Here is a 21,281-nt window from a genome sequence, read left to right on the forward strand (position 1 = left end):
AAAATATACTACAAAGTTAAAGTAATTAAAACAGTATGGTACTGGCATAAAGCTAGATATATAGACCAATGGAAAAGAATGAAGAGCCCAGAAATAAACCCCACATTTACAATCAAATGATCATCAATAAGGGTGCCAAGACTACATAATGGGGGAAGGATAGTCTCTTCAATAAATGATGTTGGGAAAACTAGATGTCCATATGCAAAAGAATGAAATGGGACCCTTATTTTAAGCATACACAAAAATCAACTAAAAATTGATTGAAGACTTAAACATAAGGCCCGAAACAGTAAAATTCCTAGAAAGAAACATGTGGGAAAAGCTTCATAACATTGGTCTTGATGATGATTTCTTACATATGACACAGCACAGACAACAAAAGCAAAAATAGACAAATGAGATTGCGTAACATTTAAAAGTGTCTGTGCAGCAAATCAAACAATCCACAGAGTGAAAAGGTAACCAATGGAATGGGAAAAATATTTGCAAACCGTACATCTCATAAGAAGTTAATATCCAGAATACATAAGGAACTCTTACAACTCAAAGCAAAAGCAACAACAACAAACTTGATTTTAAAATGCGCAAAACACCTGAGTAGACATTTCTCCAAAGAAGACATACAAAGGCCAACAGGCATAGGAAAACACATGCTGAACATCAATCATCAAGGAAATGCCAAGCAAAAGCACAATGAGATATAACTTTACTCCTGATAGGATGGTCATTATTTTTTTAAAAAGAAGAAAGAAAAAGAAAATAACAAGTGTTGGCAAGGATGTGCAGAAACTGGAACTCCTGTGCACTGGGTTGGTGGGAATGTAAAATGATGCAGCTGCTATGGAACACAGTATAGTGGTTATTCAACAAGTTAAAAATAGAATTACCATATAATCCAGCAATCCCACTTCTGGGTATTTATTCAAAAGAACTGAAAATAGAATCTTGAAGAAATGTTTGCACACCAATGTTCAGGGAAGCATTATTCAAAATAACCTAGTGGAAACAATCTACATGCTTATTGATGGATGGATAAAGAAAATGTGGTGTATACATAAAGTGGAATATTACAAAGCCTTAAAAAGGAAGAAAATCCTGTCACATGTCACAACATAGATGGACTTTGAGGACATAATTCTAAGTAAAATAAGCCCATCATAGAAGATTAAATACTGCATGATTCCACTTATGGGATATTTAAAGTAGTCAAACTCATGGAAACAGGAAATATTAATAGAATGACAGTTTCCAGGGGTGGGTGTAGGGGAAATGGGGTTCTGTTCAATGGATGTAGTTTTTGTGATGCAAGATGAAAAAGTTCTAGAGACCTGCTGTACGGTAATGCGCATACAGTTAACAGTACTGTACCATACTCTTAAACATTTGTTGTACAAACACACACACACACACACACACACACACACACACACGCTATCCCAGAAAGCTGTACCACTTACCGAGCTTGGTGGAAAAAAAACCATCCAGTGTTTGTGACAAAGACCGAGCCCTTGGGTTCAACCTTACAAAACGTTATTGGAAGTCAGAAAGAAAATTTATTTAGCCCATCCACTCCATTCATTACTTTAGGATTCACTTTTTTTAAAAAAAAAAAACCCTGCATTTTTGTAACTGTAGCAAAAGTATTTTCTGTGCCTAAATAAGACAAGTCAATAGTGTGTGTGTGTGTGTGTGTGTGTGTGTGTGTGTGTGTGTGTTTTAAGGCTCCCTGGGTAACCCTGATGCTGACCAGCTTTAGGAACCACTGTCAATGAAAGCAGAGAGAGTACAAGGTCCAGGAAGCCCCAGGTTACATGTATATAGGAAGAAATACACTAGGTGAAGCCTTACAAGTCTCCTGCCAGGGGCCTGCCTTTGCTCTGGCGCTGGGAGTCTGCATACAGAATGTGGAACTTGGAATGCACACTGGAACCTGGCACTGTTGATTCCTTCTTCACACAGATGACCCTTGCAGTCTGACCGGGCAGCTTGAATCCAAACAGCCAGGCTGTCACTGGGGAAGGCTGGCCAAGTTTGCCAAGAGGAGGCTAAAAGGGATTTCCTTGGCACCCGGGGCCATGACCGGGGTTATCCTTGCACACTCAGAATCTCAGTTAAGTTGGCACATGGTAGCCTTTAGCTCTGGGGTGGGCTCACCTTAACAGGTACGCATGGGGACCCAGGCAGCCAGTTTGCTAATTTACTCATGAAAAATACAGCTGTCGTGTTGGTGGATCATGGCCTCCTTTCCTTCTATGTGAGTTGCACGTGAAGCCAAATCTGAACGTTGTTGAATAAGAAACCAGCACAAGCAAAATTCACCAGATGGTCTTTAAGAGAGCCACACCCACAACAGGGGATGCTGTGTTCCAGCTCATGAGGGAGGACATCCTCTTCATGCCCAGATAGGGCCTAATGGGCATCGCCAGCTTCCACAGCGTCGGCGTGGGCTCTGCAGTCAGACTGCCAGAATTCAGATCCTGATTCTGCACTTACCATTTGTATGACTTTGGCAAAGCAGTATACCTCTCAAGGCCTCAGTTTCCTCATCTGTATAATAAAAATAATAGCAGCCACATCATTGGATTATTGTAAGGATTAAATGAAAGAAGTGAGATGTTTAGCACAATGCTAGGCGTGGTTAATCTTCATGTCTGGTAGTTATTATTATCATCATGACCACTACTACTACTATTATTGTCCTCGTCTCCTCTGATTTAGGCCTCACTCTTCATCACAGTTGTTCTGTGTGTACAGGATACCTATGAATGATTAGGTTTCCACTCACTAAAGTGGAAACATATTCTAGTCTTGCCTCTTTGTAACAAACTTAGCAGCCCTGCCTGGAGTTAGTGACCCTCCTCTCCACAACACTTCATGGTACCTTTGCCCACAGTCTCAGGTGGCCAGCCATATCCTTTGTGATGGTGGGGGAAGTTCCTGAATTCCACGGGATGAGGTGGAAGTCATCTCACAGTCTGTCACACACCTTTGCACCTGAATCTGCAGTCCTGAGTTCTCGTGTCCCCTCCCTGCACCCCCACTTCTAAATAGCTCATTAGTGCTGGCACATGAAGGCAGCTGCAGGGTGGGGCAGAGTTAAAAAGCAGGGATTGAGCAAGTGCCTCTGCAGGAACACATGTGCCCATGTAATGTGTCTGGCAGATGTAACTTCCGGTCTGTCTGGGATAGAGATTATGAGCCCACATGGGCCTGTGACTTAAGCAAAACAACAAAACAAACCAAGAAATGTGAAACACACATGTCTGTTCTTGCACGAGGGCTCAGACACTTCTACACCGCTGAAGCAGGCGGATACTGTAAGTGGCATCCACTCTGCCTGTGCTGGGGACAGCAGAAAGGGCCCTCCAAGCCAGACTTGGCTCTCGTGAACCCTTCACTACTGGGGCCTCCCCCTAAACACAGCCTCAGTTCCACTTAACAGCTTTGGCTTATGCTGCTGTCTTGGCTATGTTTCCCTCCACTTAATAAATCCTATCCATATATTCAGGCCCAGTTTAAGCCCCACCACTCCTTGATCTCTGGACTCCTCCTCCAAATGACAGCATGGTCTGTTTTCCAGATACAATTCAGAGCTGGATTCAGTGTTTGTTTTTCCAGTTATTTTTGCTTCCTTTAGGAAACTTCTTTGAAAATGAGAATCTCCTTCCCTAGCAGGGACTGAGTGCAGATACATGCTCCTTTAACATGGATTGATTGGATTAAAGGCTTGGGGATGGGAGGATTTTTTTTTTTTTTTTTTTTTTTGCCTTTTTAAAAATTGCGAAATACAAAATGCAGTCAGACAAGTACATAAAACAGCAATGTCTGGCTTAATGAGTATTACGAGGCAAATATCCTTTAACCACCATCCAGATCAAGAGAACATTGCCAGCATCCCGGAAGCCTCTCCATATGACCTTTGGGAAGCAGACATTTCCAAACTGGTGATTGTATATTCGTGGGCGTGGGAAAGGTCTTTATTTCATTTTTAGAAATGGGTCTCACCATTATGCTGAGGCTGACATCAAATTCTTGGGCTCAAGCAATCCTCCCACCTCGGCCTCCCAAAGCGCTGGGATTATGGCCATGGGCTACCTTGCCTGGCCTGGGAAGGATCTTTAGAGGAAGTGTGAGCTGGGAAATCTCTTCTCGGGCCCATGCCTGCACGAGCGTGTGAGCATCTTGGGGAAGTGCCAAATCCACAGCACCATGAGATGGAGGAGGCAACCGCAGGGAGTGCTTGGTGGGCAAAATGTGTCTGTCAACCTGGAGCCCTGCTCAGACCCTGAAGCAACTGTTCTTCATTCCAGCTAGGATTTGTAAGCAAATCTGAGGTCAGATGTGTCTGGGTTGTGCTTCCTACCCCTAGGCAAAAGGGAAGCAGGACCAAACGTGGGCCTCCAGACACTTAGAGATTGCAGACTGAGGAAGGAGGAGAAGGGGCTTTCCAGAGCTGGGAGCACAGGGCCACTTACAGGGCCCAGGAAGTGGGTGAGAAAATGTAGAGGAGTAATGACTCCTTTGGGGGATTTTAAATATTGAGTATATGGGAAGTGGGGCATCCCCTCTTCTGTCTTTCTTTCTTTTATTATTTATTTATTTATTTTTGAGACAGAGTCTCACTCTGTTGCCCAGACTGGAGTGCAGTGGTGCGATCTTGGCTCACTGCAACCTCCGCCTCCTGGGTTCAAGCAATTCTCCTGCCTCAGCCTCCCAAGTATCTGGGACTACAGGCGCGTACCACCACGCCTGGCTAATTTTTTGTATTTTTAGTAGAGGCGGAGTTTCACCGTGCTAGCCAGGATGATTCGATCTCCTGACCTCGTGATCCATCCGCCTTGGCCTCCCCAAGTGCTGGGATTACAGGTGTGAGCCACTGTGCCCAGCCCTGTCTTTCAAAAAGTATTTTTTGGCTGAGTGAGGTGGCTCATGCCTGTAATTCCAACACTTTGGGAGGCAGAGGTAGAGGACTGCTTGAGCTCAGGAGTTCAAGACCAGCCTGGGCATCATAATGGGACCCCATCTCTACAATTGTGCTTTTTTTTTAATTAGCCAGGAATGATGGTGTGCGCCTAGCTACTTGGGAAGCTGTCCTAGCTACTTGGGAGGCTGAAGTGGGAGGATTGCTTGAGAGGTCGAGGCTGCAGTGAGCTGGGATTGTGCCTACTGCACTCCAACCTGGTCAACAGTGTGAGATCCTGTCTCAAAAAAAAAAAGTACTTACTGAATACCTACTATGTGTCAAGCACTGGGCAGACACCAGAGATAGAGCAGAGAACACAACAGACACCAGCTCTGCCTCCCAAGCCCATGAGGAATGGGGGAGAGGAACCGTGGGCAGGTAATCACACTAAAGTAGGGTGTTTAGGAACTGACACTTCCAAGAAAGCCGAGAATGAAGGAATCCCATCCCTAAGCCTTCCTTCCAAGCTCATCATGGGCTCTTTTATAATATATTGGGTTTTTTTTTCTTTACTTCTGCTAAAAACAAAAACAAAAACAGGGCCAGGCACAGAGGCTCATGCCTATAATCCTAGCACTTTGGGAGGCCGAGGCAGGCAGATCAGGAGTGACCTCAGATTTGAGGTCAGGAGTTCAAGACCAGCCTGGCCATCATGGCAAAACCGCATCTCTACTAAAAATACAAAAATTAGCTGGGCGTGGTGGTGGGCGGCCGTAGTCCCAGCTACTTAGGAGGCTGAGGTAGGAGAATGGCTTGAACTCGGGAAGCGGAGGTTGCAGTGCACCAAGATTGCACCATTGCACTCCAGCCTGGGTGACAGACCGAGACTCTAACTCAAAAAAATAAATAAATAAATAAATAACAGGATAATGGCAGAACGTGCAGGTTTGTTACATAGGATATGTGTGCCATGGTGGTCTGCTGCACTTATTGACTCATCCTCTAAGTTTCCTCCCCTCGCCCCCAATCCCCAAAAGGCCCTGGTGTGTTATATTCCCCTCCCTGTGTCCATGTGTTCTCAATGTTCAACTCCTACTTATGAGTGAGAACATGCAGTGTTTGGTTTTCTATTCCTGCGTTACTTTGCTGAGGATGATGGCTTCCAGCTTCATCCATGTCCCTGCAAAGGACATGATCGCATTCCTTTTTATGGCTGCAGAGTATTCCATGGTGTGTATGTACTACATTTTCTTTATCCAATCTATCATTGATGGGCATTTGGGTTGGTTCCAAGCCTTTGCTTTATAAATAGTGCTGCAATAAACATACGTGTGCATGTGTCTTTATAGTAGAATGATTTATAATCTTTTGGGTATATACCCAGTAATTGGATTGCTGGGTCAAATGCTATTTCTGATTCTAGATCCTTGAGGAATTGCCACACTATCTTCTTACAATGGTTGAACTAACTGACATTCCCACCAACAGCGTAAAAGTGTTCCTATTTCTCTATGGCCTCACCAGCATCTATCGTTTCCTGACTTTTTAATAATTGCCATTCTGACTGGCATGAGATGGTATCTCATTGTGGTTTTGATCTGCACTTATTTGAAGATCAGTGATATTCAGCTTTTTTTCATATGTTCGTTGGCCACGTAAATGTCTTCTTTTGAGAAATGTCTGTTCATATCCTTTCCCCACTTTTTGATGTTTTTTTTTTTTTTTAATTGTAAGTATGTTTAAGTTCCTCGTAAATTCTGGATATTAGGCATTTGTCAGATGAGTAGATTGCAAAAATTTTCTCCCATTCTGTAGGTTGCCTGTTCACTCTGATGATAGTTTCTTTCACTGTGCAGAAGCTCTTTAGTTTAATTAGATCCCATTTGTGAATTTTGGCTTTTATTGCAATTGCTTTTGGCATTTTTGTCATGAAGTCTTTGCCCATTCCTATGTCCTAAATTGTATTGCCTAGGTTTCTTCTAGGGTTTTTATGGTTTGGGGTTTTACATTTAAGTCTTTAATCCATCTCAAGTTAATTTTTACATAAGGTGTAAGGAAGGGGTTCAGTTTCAGTTTTCTGCATATGGCTAGTCAGTTTTCCCAGTATCACTTACTGAATAGGAGATCCTTTCCCCATTGCTTTTGTCAGGTTTTTCAAAGATCAGATGGTTGTAGATGTGCGATGTTATTTCTGAGGTCTCTGCTCCATTGCTCTATATGTCTGTTTTGGTACCAGTACCATGCTGTTTTGGTTACTGTAGCCTTGTAGTATAGTTTGAAGTCAGGTAGTGTGATGCCTCCAGCTTGGTTCTTTTTGTTTAGGATTGTCTTGGCTATATGGGGTCTTCTTTGATTCCATATGAAATTTAAAATAGGTTTTTTTTTTTTTAATTCTGTGAAGAATGTCAATGGTAGTTTAATGGGAATGCATTGAATCTATAAATTACTTTGGTCAGTATGGCTATTTTCATGATATTAGTTCTTCCTATCCATGAGGATGGAGTTTTTCCTTTTGTTTGTGTCCTCTCTTATTTCCTTGAACAGTGGTTTGTAGTTCTCCTTGAAGAGAACCTTCACATCCCTTGTTAGCTGTGTTCCTAGGTATTTTATTCTCTTTGTAGTGATTGTGAATGGGAGTTCATTCATGATTTGGCTCTCTGCTTGCCTATTGTTGGTGTAAAGGAATACTTGTGATTTTTGCACACTGATTTTGTATCCTGAGACTCTGCTGAAGTTGCTTATCAGTTCAAGAAGATTTTGGGCTGAGATGATGGAGTTTTGTAAATATAAAATCATGTCATCTGCAAACAGAGGCAACTTGACTTCCTCTCTTCCTATGTGAATACCCTTTATAATGTGTAGTTGACCTGAAGATGTTTAAACAAGGTAGGGGATGGTTTGAGACCTTCCATGGGTAATAACAGAACACCAATAGGGAGGGAAGGAGATGAAGATAAATGAAAGAACATAAGCCAATTTAGGAAAACTCAGACAAGAAAATGAGGTTTCAGGGCACATCAACGTAGTACCTTAACTTGGAGGCAAGTCACCTGGAAAATGTAGAAAGTTGTATTATTTATTAAGGAGAATTTATCCAAATAAATAAAAATCAATCACATCTTTATGGAGACACAACTTCAAGCAATGTCTTGTGGTTTCAGAGAGGGCCCTGGTTTAAAATAGCAGAAAAGTATCTGGCACTCAAAATGGGATGGGATAAGGGGCAGGAAAGGACACAGCCGGAGTGACTGCAGACTTCAGCTGAGGGAGCAGCCCTGTGGGCAAGGCGCCAGTCAGGGACGGAGTAGTAATGGTGGGTACTGAGAGATGGACTGTCATCATAAGCAGAAAGAAAGACATTCTGGATGGGGAGAACACTGCGGGCAAAGGCCTGCTGGTGGAAAGGGGTCTGAGGTCTGGGTGTGGAGAGCAGGTGGGTTTGGCAGTAGCCAAGAGACTTGCTGAGGACAATGTCTAGAAAGACACTGGGGTGCGGCTGGGGAAGGGTGGAAATGTCCACCTGAGATTTGGCGCATTACGCAAAAGAGCCCGTCAAAGGCTTCTTAGCATGGCTGTACCTTCGCCAAACCCGGGCTCAGGAAGATCAGCCTGGGGTTAGTGGCGGCAGGAGTCTTGGACTCTATGCCAAAAGCCAGAGGGAGCCTGTACACAGTGAGGACCAGGACACAAGACAAGGCATCGCGAGTAGAAGGAAGAGATATGGCCCATGGGCTGTTGGGTGTCAGGTCTGAGGATTCGGCCTCTGGCTACACAGAACAGAGCAGCTCAGTTTGGGGTGAGGGTGTGAGAAAGCAGGGACAGGCACTCTGCTCCCTCGCGGGCAAGCTTGGGAGACAAGGCAAGGGTGAGAGAGTTCATTTGCTCTGGAAGTAACAGGAGACACCTGGAGAGGAAATCAGAAGGGCCTGAAAAGCTTCATCTCTGCTTCAGTTGCTGACAAGTAAGGGGCCACATAGAGTTTTGTTCCAAGAACTCCACTCACATTGGCAAAGCAGGCTTTGGTCAGGACTGGAGAAAGCTAATGCCTACAGGCAGGGGAAGAAACCTTTCTCCCAAAATAATTTACATGAAGAATTCACAACTGAATTTCTCCTTCTAAAACATCTGCAGGCAGGTTACTTCAAAGCAGTCAGGTTCTCCCCAAGAGTCATTTGCTTCAAAGCTGCATATCTAGAAGTTTCCAGTGGCAGTTTCTCCAAAAAGAAAAGCCCTTCATTTCCATCCCCGTCTAAAGGGGCAAGTACCTCCCTGGTCTGCTGCCTTAGAAAATGTGGACTAGGATGTCATAAGATCTGATTTTTTAGAGAAGTTGGAAATCCTATTTTAAAAGTGAAACGTATCTTTTTTGTTCTATTGTGGTAAAATGTATATAACAAATTTTGCCATTTAACCATTTTTAAGTGTACATTATTTATTATTATTATTATTTTGAGACAGAGTTTCACTCTTGTTGCCCAGGCTGGAGTGCGGTGGTGCGATCTCGGCTCACTACAACCTCTGCCTCCTGGGTTCAAGTAATTCTTGTGCCTCAACCTCCCGAGTAGCTGGGACTACAGGCGTGCATCACCACGCTTGGCTAATTATGTATTTTTAGTAGAGACGAGTTTTCACCATGTTGGCCAGACTGGTCTTGAACTCCTGACCTCCAGTGATCCACCTGCCTCAACCTCCCAAAGTGCTGGGATTACAGGTGTGAGCCACCGCACCCTGCCTTTTTAAGTGTACATTTATGTAGCATTAAGAATATTCACATGGTTTTGCAACTATCACCACCATCTATCTCCAGAACTTTTTCATCTTCCCAAATTTAAACTGTGTATCCATTAAACACTAATCCCACATACTCTTCCCCAAGTAACTGTTGGCAACCACCATTCTACTTCCTGTCTCTATGAATTTGAGTACTCCAGGTACCTCATATAAATAGAATCATAATATTTGTCCTTCCTTTGCTGGCTTATTTCACATAGTATGATGTCTTCAGGATTCCCCATATTGTAGCACTGGTCAGAATTTCCTTCCTTTTTGTGGCTGAATGTTTCATTGTGTGTATATACCACATTTTGTCTACTCATCCACTCATAGAGACTTGGGTTGCTCTCCCTTCTTGGCCATTGTGAATAATGCTGCTATGAACATGCGTATATAAATATCTGTTCAAAGACCTGCTTTCACTTCTTTGGGGTATATGCCTAGAAGTGGAATTGCTGGATCACATAGTAGTTCTAAGCTCAGTGTTTTGAGGAATGTCCACACCCTTTTCCCCAGCAGCCGCACTATTTTACAGTTCACAGCAATGCACATGGGTTCCAATGCTTCCACAACTTTGCCAATACTTGCTGTTTTCTGGTTTTGTTTCTGTTTTTTTCTTTTTTGTGTGTCTTGGCTCTGTTGCCCAGGTTGGAGTGTAGTGGCATAATCATAGTTCACTGCAGCCTCAAACTCCTGGCTCAAGCAATCTTCCCACTTCAGCCTCCTGAGTAGCTGGGACTACAGGTGCACACCACCATGTCCCACTAATTTTTTTTTTTTTCAGATGGAGTCTCGCTTTGTCGCCCAGGCTGGAGTGCAGTGGCTCGATCTCGGCTCACTGCAAGCTCCGCCTCCCGGATTCACACCATTCTCCTGCCTCAGCCTCCCGAGTAGCTGGGACTACAGGCGCCTGCCACCATGCCCGGCTAATTTTTTGTATTTTTAGTAGAGACAGGGTTTCACTGTGTTAGCCAGGATGGTCATGATCTCCTGACCTTGTGATCCACCCGCCTTGGCCTCCCAAAGTGCTGGGATTACAGGCGTGAGCCACTGTGCCCAGCCAGTCCAACTAATTTTTAAATTTTTTTGTAGAGGAAGGAGTCTCACTTTGTTGCCCAGGCTGGTCTTGAACTCTTGGCCTCAAGTGATCCTCCCCCTTAGCCTCCCAAAGTGCTGGGATTACAGGTGTGAGCCACCATGCCTGGTCCTGGTTTTGTTGTTGTTGTTGTTTTAAATAATAGCCATCCTAATGGATATGAAATTACCCATTGTGGTACCATTGTGGTTTTGATTTGCATTTCCCTAATGATAAGTGATACGAAGCATCTTTTCATGTGCTTATTGGCCATTTGCTTATCTTCTTTGGAAACTGTCTACTCAAGTTCTTTGCCCATTTTTAAAATCAGGTTGTTTGGTTTTTTTTTGTTGTTGAGTTATAGAGGTTCCATCCCTCTGTGGTCCTGAGCACTCACCTCCAGCCACAAGCCAGTGCACTCAGCCAGCAGAGACCTGCATTGGAGTGTCTCCAGGTGTGGACCGTGACCCTCTGGTGGGCTGTGAAATCATTTAGTAGGTCATCACTGAATAAAAAAAAAAATGAAACCAAATAGAATCAAAAATCCAGAATTCATTACAGGTGGTAAGGTTAAGTATTGTTATATCAAACCTTTTGTTATATGTATAGATATATGTGCACACACACAAACATAATATATGTATGTGAATGTATTCCAGTTCACAATGAAAAATGTATTTGTTACTGCAATTTGCAGGACAAGATTTTTGAGAAACACTGCACTACAAGTTAAATAAATTCACCCTTCTTAGAAAGCAGTGAAGCAACCATCTGTTGTTACTTAAGATGATCTTGGAAGGTCTCATGTACCCATTCAATCCACTTGTCAAAGTATTCACCCCCCGAAATAGCCCTCTTTGAAGGTGGGAACGGGGTGGTGGCAGTGATCTGAGAGTCTGGCTGCATGGCATATAAGCAGTCTATATGGCTAATAGTGGGCATGCCCCACGTGCTGTGTAGACACGAGGCATCACAGGATGGTGACTCCTCCGGGGCAGGACTCCCTTCTCCCACTTCATGAGGGTGGAAGCCAGGCTGACCCTGGAACAGGAGGTCTCCCTCTCCCTTGGAGGCTCCATGGGCAGCATCTTGGTGTCACAAGATGCATCCGGGACTGGGCATCAGAGGTTCAGACCCCAGTCCTGATGCCACTCACAGGCTGGGCAATCTGGATAAAGGCTGACAATCTGCTTGAATTCACCCAGAGACACAAAACTACTTCTGTAAAACCAGGATGTTGATGAGGAGTCCTGTTGCCCTCACGGTGGAGCTGAGAAGGCCAAATAGTGGAAGAAGCAAACAAGCTTTGTAAAGTGAGGGAGAAATATCAGATGCTGTCATTTACAAATCACCACTTCCCTGCCCATGGGCTCCCAGAGCTCCTCATTCTGCCCTTCCTTGAACCATACTCCTAGAGCTGCCTATGGAGAAGTTGACCCAGGCTGGAGGTCAGAGCCCCAGGAAGCCTCCAGAGGGGCCGAGGGTAGGTATGAAGTCAGCAAGGAACCCTGGGAAATAGCCCTTCAAAGGCAGCTGGCTGCCCAGGCCTCTAACCTGGAAGTCGTGGGTAGGGACAGCCCCAAGAGGGAGGGCAGGAACACCAGAAGCAGTTTCTACTAGTCCTCAGCCTCGAGTTACACATTCAGATGCCCAACACTGCTTTGATACTGACTTGATTCTCACCATGACAAGTCCTGGCTAGCCTCACGTTTGCTGTTAGACACAGCTCAACCTAATGCAGGGAAGGTACTGGTTTGCAAGGAAGAGACTGTACCCATTCAATGCTGTCCCTCACCATGCCTGGGGGCTTCCTCAGTGATCTTCTTGGGAAGAGGACTATTTCTGACCCACTCTGCACTCATCTCAACACCGCCCACAGAGTCTAGTACATAGCAGTAGCTTAACAATAATGATTTGACTGGGTGTGGTGGCTCATGCCTGTAATCCCAGTGCTTTGGAAGGCCAAGGCAGGAGGATTGCTTGAGGCCAGGAGTTTGAGACCAGCCTGGGAAACGTAGTAAAACCCCATCTCTACAGAAAATTTTTAAAATGAGCTAGGCATGGTGGTGTGCACCTATGGTCTCAGCTACTCAGGAGGCTGAGGCGGGAGGATCACTAGAGCCCAGCGTTTGAGGCTGCAGTGAGCCGTGATTGTGCCACTGCACTCCAGCCTGGGCAACAGAGTGACACCCGTCTTTAATAATGATGATGATGATAATAATAATAATGTATTGAACCCATGGATTAATGGGTGGGTGGTGAGGAAGTAGTCTCCCCAATAGACTCTCAACAATCTTAGGAATTTGCAACTTTCTTTGAGTTGAAGGAGAGAGGGGTACAAAGATGATGAACGTGAAGGTGATGCAGTGGCCTGATCAGGGCTCTCAGGGAGCTCAGGGCAGGAAATGTTTTTAAACCAGAAAGAAATTATTTCAATATATTTATAACCTGTCCTGTTATATTGTTGCAAAGGGGGTTGGAGGATATCCCTGACTGTATGGCATCTGCTGGAAATTCCCACCTTTAACTGAAGGTCTCAGGATCACTCAGTTCAGGCCACAGCTGCACCTCTCCAGAATGCCGCTCGGTCTCCTACCACCTACATACAGAGCCCTCTCCTCTTCCAGCCCCAGGATTCCCTGGTCCCTACAGCATGTGAGAGATCAGGGTGGCTCCAGGAGAGAAGCACTGGGCTGAACAGAAGCCAAGAAGAGGTTCAGGCCTGTGCACAGTAAAGGGATGGTGCTGGTGGGTGGGGTGGTCATGCCCCCAACTCTGCCACTATCTCAGGGTAGGTCAGGCAATCCAACTTTCAGGAACCAAGAACCATCACCCTCCTCCTTTCTCTAATACTCATTTCAGAGGTCAAACAGTTTGTCATTTACGTCTTCAAACACAAAGATTCTCATTATTACCTGCTTTCCCTGGCCACTTGCCCTGCACTCTCCCCAAGTGTTACTATATATGATATAATTATCAGTATGGTTGTATTTAAGTCTTTTATCTTGCTATTTATTTTCCATTTTAAACAGCTATTCTTTCTTCCTTTTTTCCTCTTTTCCTGATGTATCAGTTTGTTCTCACATTGCTAATAAAGACATACCCAGGACTGGGTAATATATAAAGGAAAGAGGTTTAATTGACTCACAGTTCAGCATGCCTGGGGAGGCCTTACAATCATGGCAGAAAGCAAAGGGGAAGCAAGACACGTCTTACATGGCAGCAGGCAAGAGAAAGCTTGTACAGGGAACTCCCCTTTGTAAAACCATCAGATTTCGTGAGACTTATTCACTAGCACGAGAACAGCACAGGAAAGACCCGAGCCCATGATTCAGTTACTTCCTACCGGGCCCCTCCCATGGCACGTGGGAACTATGGGAGCTACAATTCAAGATGAGATTTGGGTGAGGACACAGCCAAACCATATTACCTGACTTTTTTTTCTCTTGGTTGGTGGATACATTTTTTGAAATTGAGGTGAATTTAAAGTGAATATTTCAGTAGCATTTATTACATTCACAAAGTTGTATAACTATTGCCTCTATCTAGTTTCAAAACACTTTTATCACTCCAGAAAGAAACCTCATATACATTAAGCAGTTGCTCCTCATTTTCCCTTCAAACCCTACCATCCCCAGCCCATAGCAACCACCAACGTGCATTCTGTCTATGAATTTACCAGTTCTGGATATTTCATGTAAATGGAAACATACAACATATAGCGTTTTGTGTCTGGCTACTTTCACGTAGCATAATGTTTTTGAGGTTCATCCACATTGTAGCAGGTATCAGCACTTCATTACTTTTTATAGCTTAATAATATTCCACTGTATCAATATACCACAATTTATCCATTCACCAATTGATAAACATTTGAGCTGTCTTCACCTTTTGGCTACTGGGAATAGTGCCACTGTGAACATGGTATGCATATGTATTTATTTGAGGACCTGTTTTCAATTATTTTGGATACATACCTAGCTCTAGAATTGCTGGGTCTTTTTGTAATTCTATAATTAACTTTTTCAAGAACCTCTGAACTGTTTTCCAGAGGTTGAACCATTTTACGTTCCCACTAGCAATGAACAGGGTTCCAATTTCTTCATATCTTCACCAACACTTATTTTCCTTCCCCTAGCCCTAATTATAGCCATCCTAGTGGGTGTAAAGGGGTACCTCATTGAGGTTTTTATTTACATTTACCTAATGACTAACTACTAATGATGTTGCATACCTTTTCGTGTGCTTGTTGGTGATTTATATCTTGTTTGGAGAAATGTCTGTTCAAGTCTTTTGCCCCTTTAAAAAATAAATTATTTGTCATTTTATTGTTGAATGATAAGATAACTTTATACATTCTGGATGCTAGAGTCTTATGAGGTATTTGATTTTTAAGTATTTTCTCTCATTATGTATGTTGTCTTTTCACTTTCTTGATACTGTCCTTTGATGCAAAAAAGTTTTGTTAATTTTTATGAAGTCCAGTTTTGGTTTTGCTTTTGTTGTTATGCTTTTGACATCATATATAAGAAACTGCTGATCTATCCCTAGGTTTTCTCCTAAAAGTTTATGGTCTTAGCTCATATCTTTTGGTTGTCAATTCATTTTGAGTAAATGTTTGTATATGTTGAGAGGGAAGGATCCAGATTCATTCTTTTGCATGTGGATATCTAGTTTGTCTAATCACCATTTATTAAAGAGACTACTCTTTTCCTAAGACCATTGAATGATCTTGGCATCCTCCTGACTTTCTTTTTGATTTTTTTTTTTTTTTTTTTTTTTGGGGTATTCCACTTTATCTTTACTGTTGGCTTATTAGAAATACCTCTTTGTTTTATTTATTTATTTATTTATTTATTTATTTATTTACAGGGATTGCTCTAGGTTTTACGACATGCATCTTTAATTTTTCTTAGTCTACCTTTGTTATAGTTTGAATGTATGTATCCTTCCAAAATGTATGTTGGAACTTAAACCCCAAGGTGATGGTATTAAGAGGTGGGAACTTTGGGAGGTAATTTGGAAGTGGAGAGCCCTCATGGATGGGATTAGTGCCCTTATAAAAGGGCTTAAGAGAGTTTTTTGTTGTTTGTTTTAACCCCCTTTTCCCTTCTACCACGTGAGGCCATAGTGTTTGTTCCTTTCCCTCTGGAGCATGCGGCAACAAAATGCCATCTTGGAAGCAGAGAGTGAGCCCTCACCAGATGCCAAATCTGCTGATTCCTTGATCTTAGGCTTCCCAGCCTCTAGAACTATGAGAAATGAATTTTTACTATTTATGAATGACCCAGTCTATGGTAGATTGCTATGACAGCAGGAAGAGACTAAGATAACCTTCAGATAATACTATACCACTTAATGTGCAATGTAAGAATTTTATAAGAATATAGTTCTATTTCTGTTTTTCTATCCCTTTTGTTATTATTTTTATAGGTTTTATTTCTACATGTTATAAACCATGTAATATACGGCTATTAGTTTTGCTTTAGATGGTCAATTGTGTTTTTTTATTTTTAATTATATTATATATCTAATGTTATATATCTAACATTATATATGATGTTATATCATATATATAGTGTGTGTGTGTGTATATGCATATATATATATAAAAAAAATAGTTTGGGTTTTGGTTTTTTTTTTGAGAAATGGTCTGGGTCTATCACCCCGACTGGAGTGCAGTGGCATGATCTCAGCTCATGCAGCCTTGACCTCCTGAGCTCAAGTGATCATTACATCTCAGCCACCTGAGTAGCTGGGACTATAGGAGTGTGCTACCACACCCAGCTATATTTTTGTATTTTTTGTAGAGATAGGGTTTTGCCATGTTGCCTAGGTTGGTCTTAAACTCTCGGGCTCAAGCAATATACCTGCCTCAGCCTCCAGAAGTGCTGGGATTACAGGTGTGAGCCATCATACCCGGCCAAGATCAATTATGTTTTAAAGGAATTTTTTAACAGAGAAAGAAATGTCTCATATTTACCCATATATTTACCATTTCTTGTGCTCTTCATTTCTTTGTGTAGGCCAGTGGTTTCATCTGGTACCATGTTCTTTCTGCCTCAGGAACTTTATTTCGTATTTCTTGTATTGAAGATCTTCTGGTTTAAAAAAAAACTTCAAGCCTTTTATTGTCTGACAAACATTTATCTTACCTTCAATTTTAAAGAATATTTCTGGTGGATATAGAATTCTAGATTGACAGTGCTTTCTTTTTCTTTTATCACTTTAAAGATGCGATTTCATTAAGTTCTAGTTTGCATTATTTCTGAAGAGAAGTCTGCAATTATATCTGTCTTTGTTCCCTGTATAAAATGTGTCTTTTTTTCTCTCTGCTGTTAATTTTTTCCTACTTATTACTGGTCTTCAGTGATTTAATTATGAAGTGCCTCGCTTGATATGGTTTGCTTTGTTCTTATCCTACTTCGGATTTGTTGAGCTTCTTGGATCTATATGTTTATAGTTTTCATTAAATTTGGGACTTTTTGGCCTTATGTCTTCAAATCACCACCCTTAATCCCTTTCGAGGACTCCAGTTATGTGTGTACATTAAATCATTTAATATCATCTTAAGGTGATTGAGGCTCTGTGTTTCCATGTTTCTTTGGTTTCCTTGTTCTCTGCTTTAGTTTGGATAGTTTCTACTGCTATGTCTTCAGTGTCACAGATACTTCATTCCACAATGTCTAATCTACTGTTAAGCTCAGCCACTGAATTATTCATTACAGGTGTTGTATTTTTTAGCTCCACAAGTTCCATTTGGTTATTTTCTATATCTTCCAGGTTTTTCTTCACTATGTTCATGTTTTCCTTTAAATCGTTGTGTTTATTTTAATTTTTTAAGTCCTTGTCTGCTAACGTTATTATCTCTGTCATTTTGGGGTTTGTTTCTATTACATGATTTTTCTCCTGATTTGGGGCTCTATTTCCCTACTTATTTGCATATCTAGTATTTTTAACATTCTGAATTTAATGTTGTTAAATGTCTGTATTTTGTTGTGGCTTTAAAAATGGTAAAATTTGTTTTGGCTGGCAGTTATGGTAGTAGTGGATGAACTTCCTCTTTTTGAGGCTGCTTTCTAAACCTTATTGGAGGGTCTAGAGTTACCTCTACTTTTCGGCTTAGTTAGCCCTTCTACTAATGCCTTCCCCTTTCGAGATTTCTATTGAATTTCCTGGACAGTCAGCAAGGTTTCTTCACATTGGCGAGCTGAAACTCAAACATTGCCCAGTGAGCCCTGGGAACCAATCAGCTCACAGCTCCGTGGTAGTTCTTTGCCTAGCACTGTGAAGTTTCACCTTACGCATGTGCAGCTTAGTATTCAGCAACAGATTCAAAGGGATCCCAGGAGACTTTTTTGCTGTTATATTCTCTCCTCTCTGATACTCTGCCTTGAAAAGTCTGCTCAACTATCTCCTCAACTCGGCAAGACCACTATGCTCTGCTTGGGTTCCCCCTCATTGTGCTACAATCCAGAGAGCATGTTCAGCAGAAAGTTAGAGTGATAGTAGGGTTTGCCCCATTTGTTCGCTACTTTCAGGAATCACAGTCCTGTGCTACATGCTGTTCAATGTTTGAAAAGAGAGGTTTCATATATTCTGTTCAATTTTAAAGTTGCTCATATTAGAAAGGTACGTCTAGTACCAGTTATTTGGGTATGGTGGAGGTGGAAATCTCTACTCTCTCTACTTGAAGCACATCAATAAAGTGATCTGCTTCTCCAGTCCCTTCTCAGGAGCCTGGGTTGCAAGCAACAGAAGCTGTTTGTGGCTGATTAAACAGAAAAGAAATCTTAAAAGGATCACAGGCAGGTCACAGGATTGTAGAAAGGCTAGAGAAGCTGCTCAAGATAGAAACAGTGTCCAACACATGACTCAGGAACTAATTTGATGAGAAAACCACTTTCAATACCATTGCTTTCACCAAACCCTAGACATCCTATGTGTACAGTTGTCACTTCTGAACCAGGAACTCAATTATACCACAACCAACATCACTGCCTGCCCTAATGTGCCACTTCCTGGGTCAGGAACTGAATTGTGTACCCACCACTAAAGCTGCAGTCTCCAGAGACAATGTGCCCTGTATTTAACTCTAGCTACACTAGCTTTTAAGTCTGACAAGGAAAGCAAGAGTCTGTAATTTCAGCTTCTATAAGGAAGGGATATTCTTTTCTTCCCACCAAGGCTCACCATGTAGAAGATGCTTCAAACTCAAAATGTGGTTCTGATGTCCAGTGGCCAAAACATCCACTATGAGGCACAACCCTGTGTGAGTCTTGGGATGTTTTTCTGGCACTCTCGATGCTGAAACACAAAATAAAATCATTAATTTCATTTTTGGAGGAGGGATCTGTGATCTAGCCTCCTTTGGAGCCTATGAGAGGAGACCACTCCTGAATCTTATGAGTATTCCATACCAGCAACCTGTAAGGAAATGTCCTTTGCTATAGTTCGGCAATGGGTGATGATACCATCAGTAATAATGACTAATCTCCTGAACTTAGGTTTTGGCAGAAAACAGTTAGAAATGAAAATGGCAAAACATTAACAGTGCTTGAGCCGAAGTTCTCAGAGGCTGGGCCATACTTCTGAGTTTCTGGTATGTAATGAACTAGAAAAAGAGATCTATGTACATTCTAACTGGGAATGAAAACCAGGCAAACCAATCCTACTGGGTTTATTTATCAGCCTGATCATTAGGAACCAGTGACCTTTAAGAAATTGCTCTGGTGTTTAAGTCATTAATACCTTAGCTCAGAATATTGTGCAGTGTACATACACTGGAGCACTAAGAGAAGAGGGTGCCAATGGGAGGTTTTAGTGGCAGGGAGAAAAATAGGGATAGGGATAGGTAGGGCATGTGGCAGGATGCTGTAGGGAAGGCCAATAGGCACCCTGGGGAGTGAAGAGGCTGCATTGTGAGGATTCTGGGCATTGTGGTGGGAAGAAGTGTTAAAGAATGACCATCATTTTATCTCCTTACCAGTGACTTCTAAGAAGATGGTTCAGAGAGGAAGAAGAATACAGGCCAAAATTAGGGATTCAGAGTCAGTATGGACTCCTGTATTGACAATCCACCTGAAATTTGGAACAAATCACAGATTTGATTTGGAGCCTTCTCACCTTCCTCTCCTCTTAACATTTGCCTCTCTCCTAAACTTCTTTTTTTTTTTTTTTTTTTTTTTTTGAGACAGAGTCTTGCTCTGGCTCCCAGGCTGGCGTGCAGTGGCACCATCTCAGCCCATTGCAACTTCTGTCTCCCATTTCAAGCCTCCTGAGTAGCTGGGATTACAGGCGCCCGCCACCACACCTGGCTAATGTTTCTATTTTTAGTGGAGATGGGGTTTCACCATGTTGGCCAGGCTGGTCTTAAACTCCTGACCTCAACTGATCCTCCCACCTCAGCCTCCCAAAGTGCTGGGATTACAGGTATAAGCCACCGTGCCTGGCCTCTCCTAAAATTCTTTTTTTCCAGTGTAGCCAGGGGAAGGCCTAGGAACTTTGACCCTTAAGCAACAATGTAGATGTATATTGCTGGTTGCCTTCTCAGCATGCATTTCCCCAAACTTGTCACCCACTGTGCAGAAACCATAGAACCTGGGTAGGTGTGAAACCCCAGCCCCTGTGGGGGCAGGGCTGATAGGCCCAATTAGGATAGTCCCAACTCCATGCCACAGTGATGGTTTTAGGGATGGACAGTAGCCCAGGCCTAAGGCAACAGTCACCTGACAGTTTACTACGTACCATGATTGGTTCAGGGATGAACTAAGTTGAGCTAATCAGAAGAAGTCTAAGACTTTGTTTAACGAGTGGGTCAAGAGAAGCTCTCTTTCCTTCTGGGAAACATGGTATATGGATGGTGATGCCTGGACTTGGTGCAACCATTTTGCTTCCAGGAAAGAAGGTATGCTAAGTAGAAAGTTGACCCATAGAGAAGAAGAAAAACTGAGAGATGTGCAGGAAAAAAAAAAAAAAGAGAGAGAGAGAGAGTTCTGATCAATTCATTCCTGAAGCTTGGACTACTTATGGATTTTTCCATAACAGAAGTCTATATACTTCCCTCATTGCTGAAGCTGGTTCGAGTTGAATTTTCTATGACTTGCAACCTAAAGCATCCTAGCCACAACACCAAATGATCCCTTGGAGTCCATTTTTCCATTTCCTAAGCAGACATGAGGGAACACACAAAATGATGCAAATGAATGTGTTTTAGAACATACTGTCCTCTAGAGTTCTAATCTCAGCTTGATTTAGACAGTCAGTTGCGTGGTTAGGAAACAATTGGAGATGGAAAGGCTTAAAAAACGAGGAAGAAGTCCAAAGAAGAAGTGGGAAGATAACAACAGAGGACATTAAAAAGAAAAAAAAAAAAAAAAAAAGTAGATGAAATCATAATGTAGATGCCTCAGAGTTATCGTAAAAACCTTGTTCTCTCTCGCCTCCTCTGTCATCCCCACACTGCTAACAAGCCCTGTGATTCTATCCTCCAAATCTCCCTGAAACCCACTGCTTCTTCTTCATGTT

General features: G+C 42.5%; 1 protein-coding gene across 13 annotated transcripts in view; it reads right to left on the reverse strand.

Moving 5' to 3' along the window:
• The window catches only part of ATP6V1E2 (ATPase H+ transporting V1 subunit E2), a 39,029-nt gene that overhangs the window by 12,217 nt on the left and 5,531 nt on the right, over positions 1 to 21,281 (reverse strand). For 2 of the 13 annotated variants that reach the window (XM_031655534.1, XM_031655536.1), the window contains exons 3-8: positions 20,502 to 20,919; positions 19,741 to 19,835; positions 16,750 to 19,061; positions 14,989 to 15,053; positions 11,152 to 11,259; positions 1,461 to 2,550 (exon numbers count right to left, since the gene is read on the reverse strand). The gene's annotated coding sequence lies outside the window, so the exon portion shown is untranslated. The remainder of the gene's footprint in view (positions 1 to 1,460; positions 2,551 to 11,151; positions 11,260 to 14,988; positions 15,054 to 16,749; positions 19,062 to 19,740; positions 19,836 to 20,501; positions 20,920 to 21,281) is intronic. The other 11 variants (XM_031655537.1, XM_031655532.1, XM_031655539.1 and 8 more) reach the window with 11 other exon arrangements.

This window comes from Papio anubis, chromosome 14 (genome assembly GCF_008728515.1).
Source record: "Papio anubis isolate 15944 chromosome 14, Panubis1.0, whole genome shotgun sequence".
Taxonomy (NCBI): Eukaryota; Metazoa; Chordata; class Mammalia; order Primates; family Cercopithecidae; genus Papio; species Papio anubis.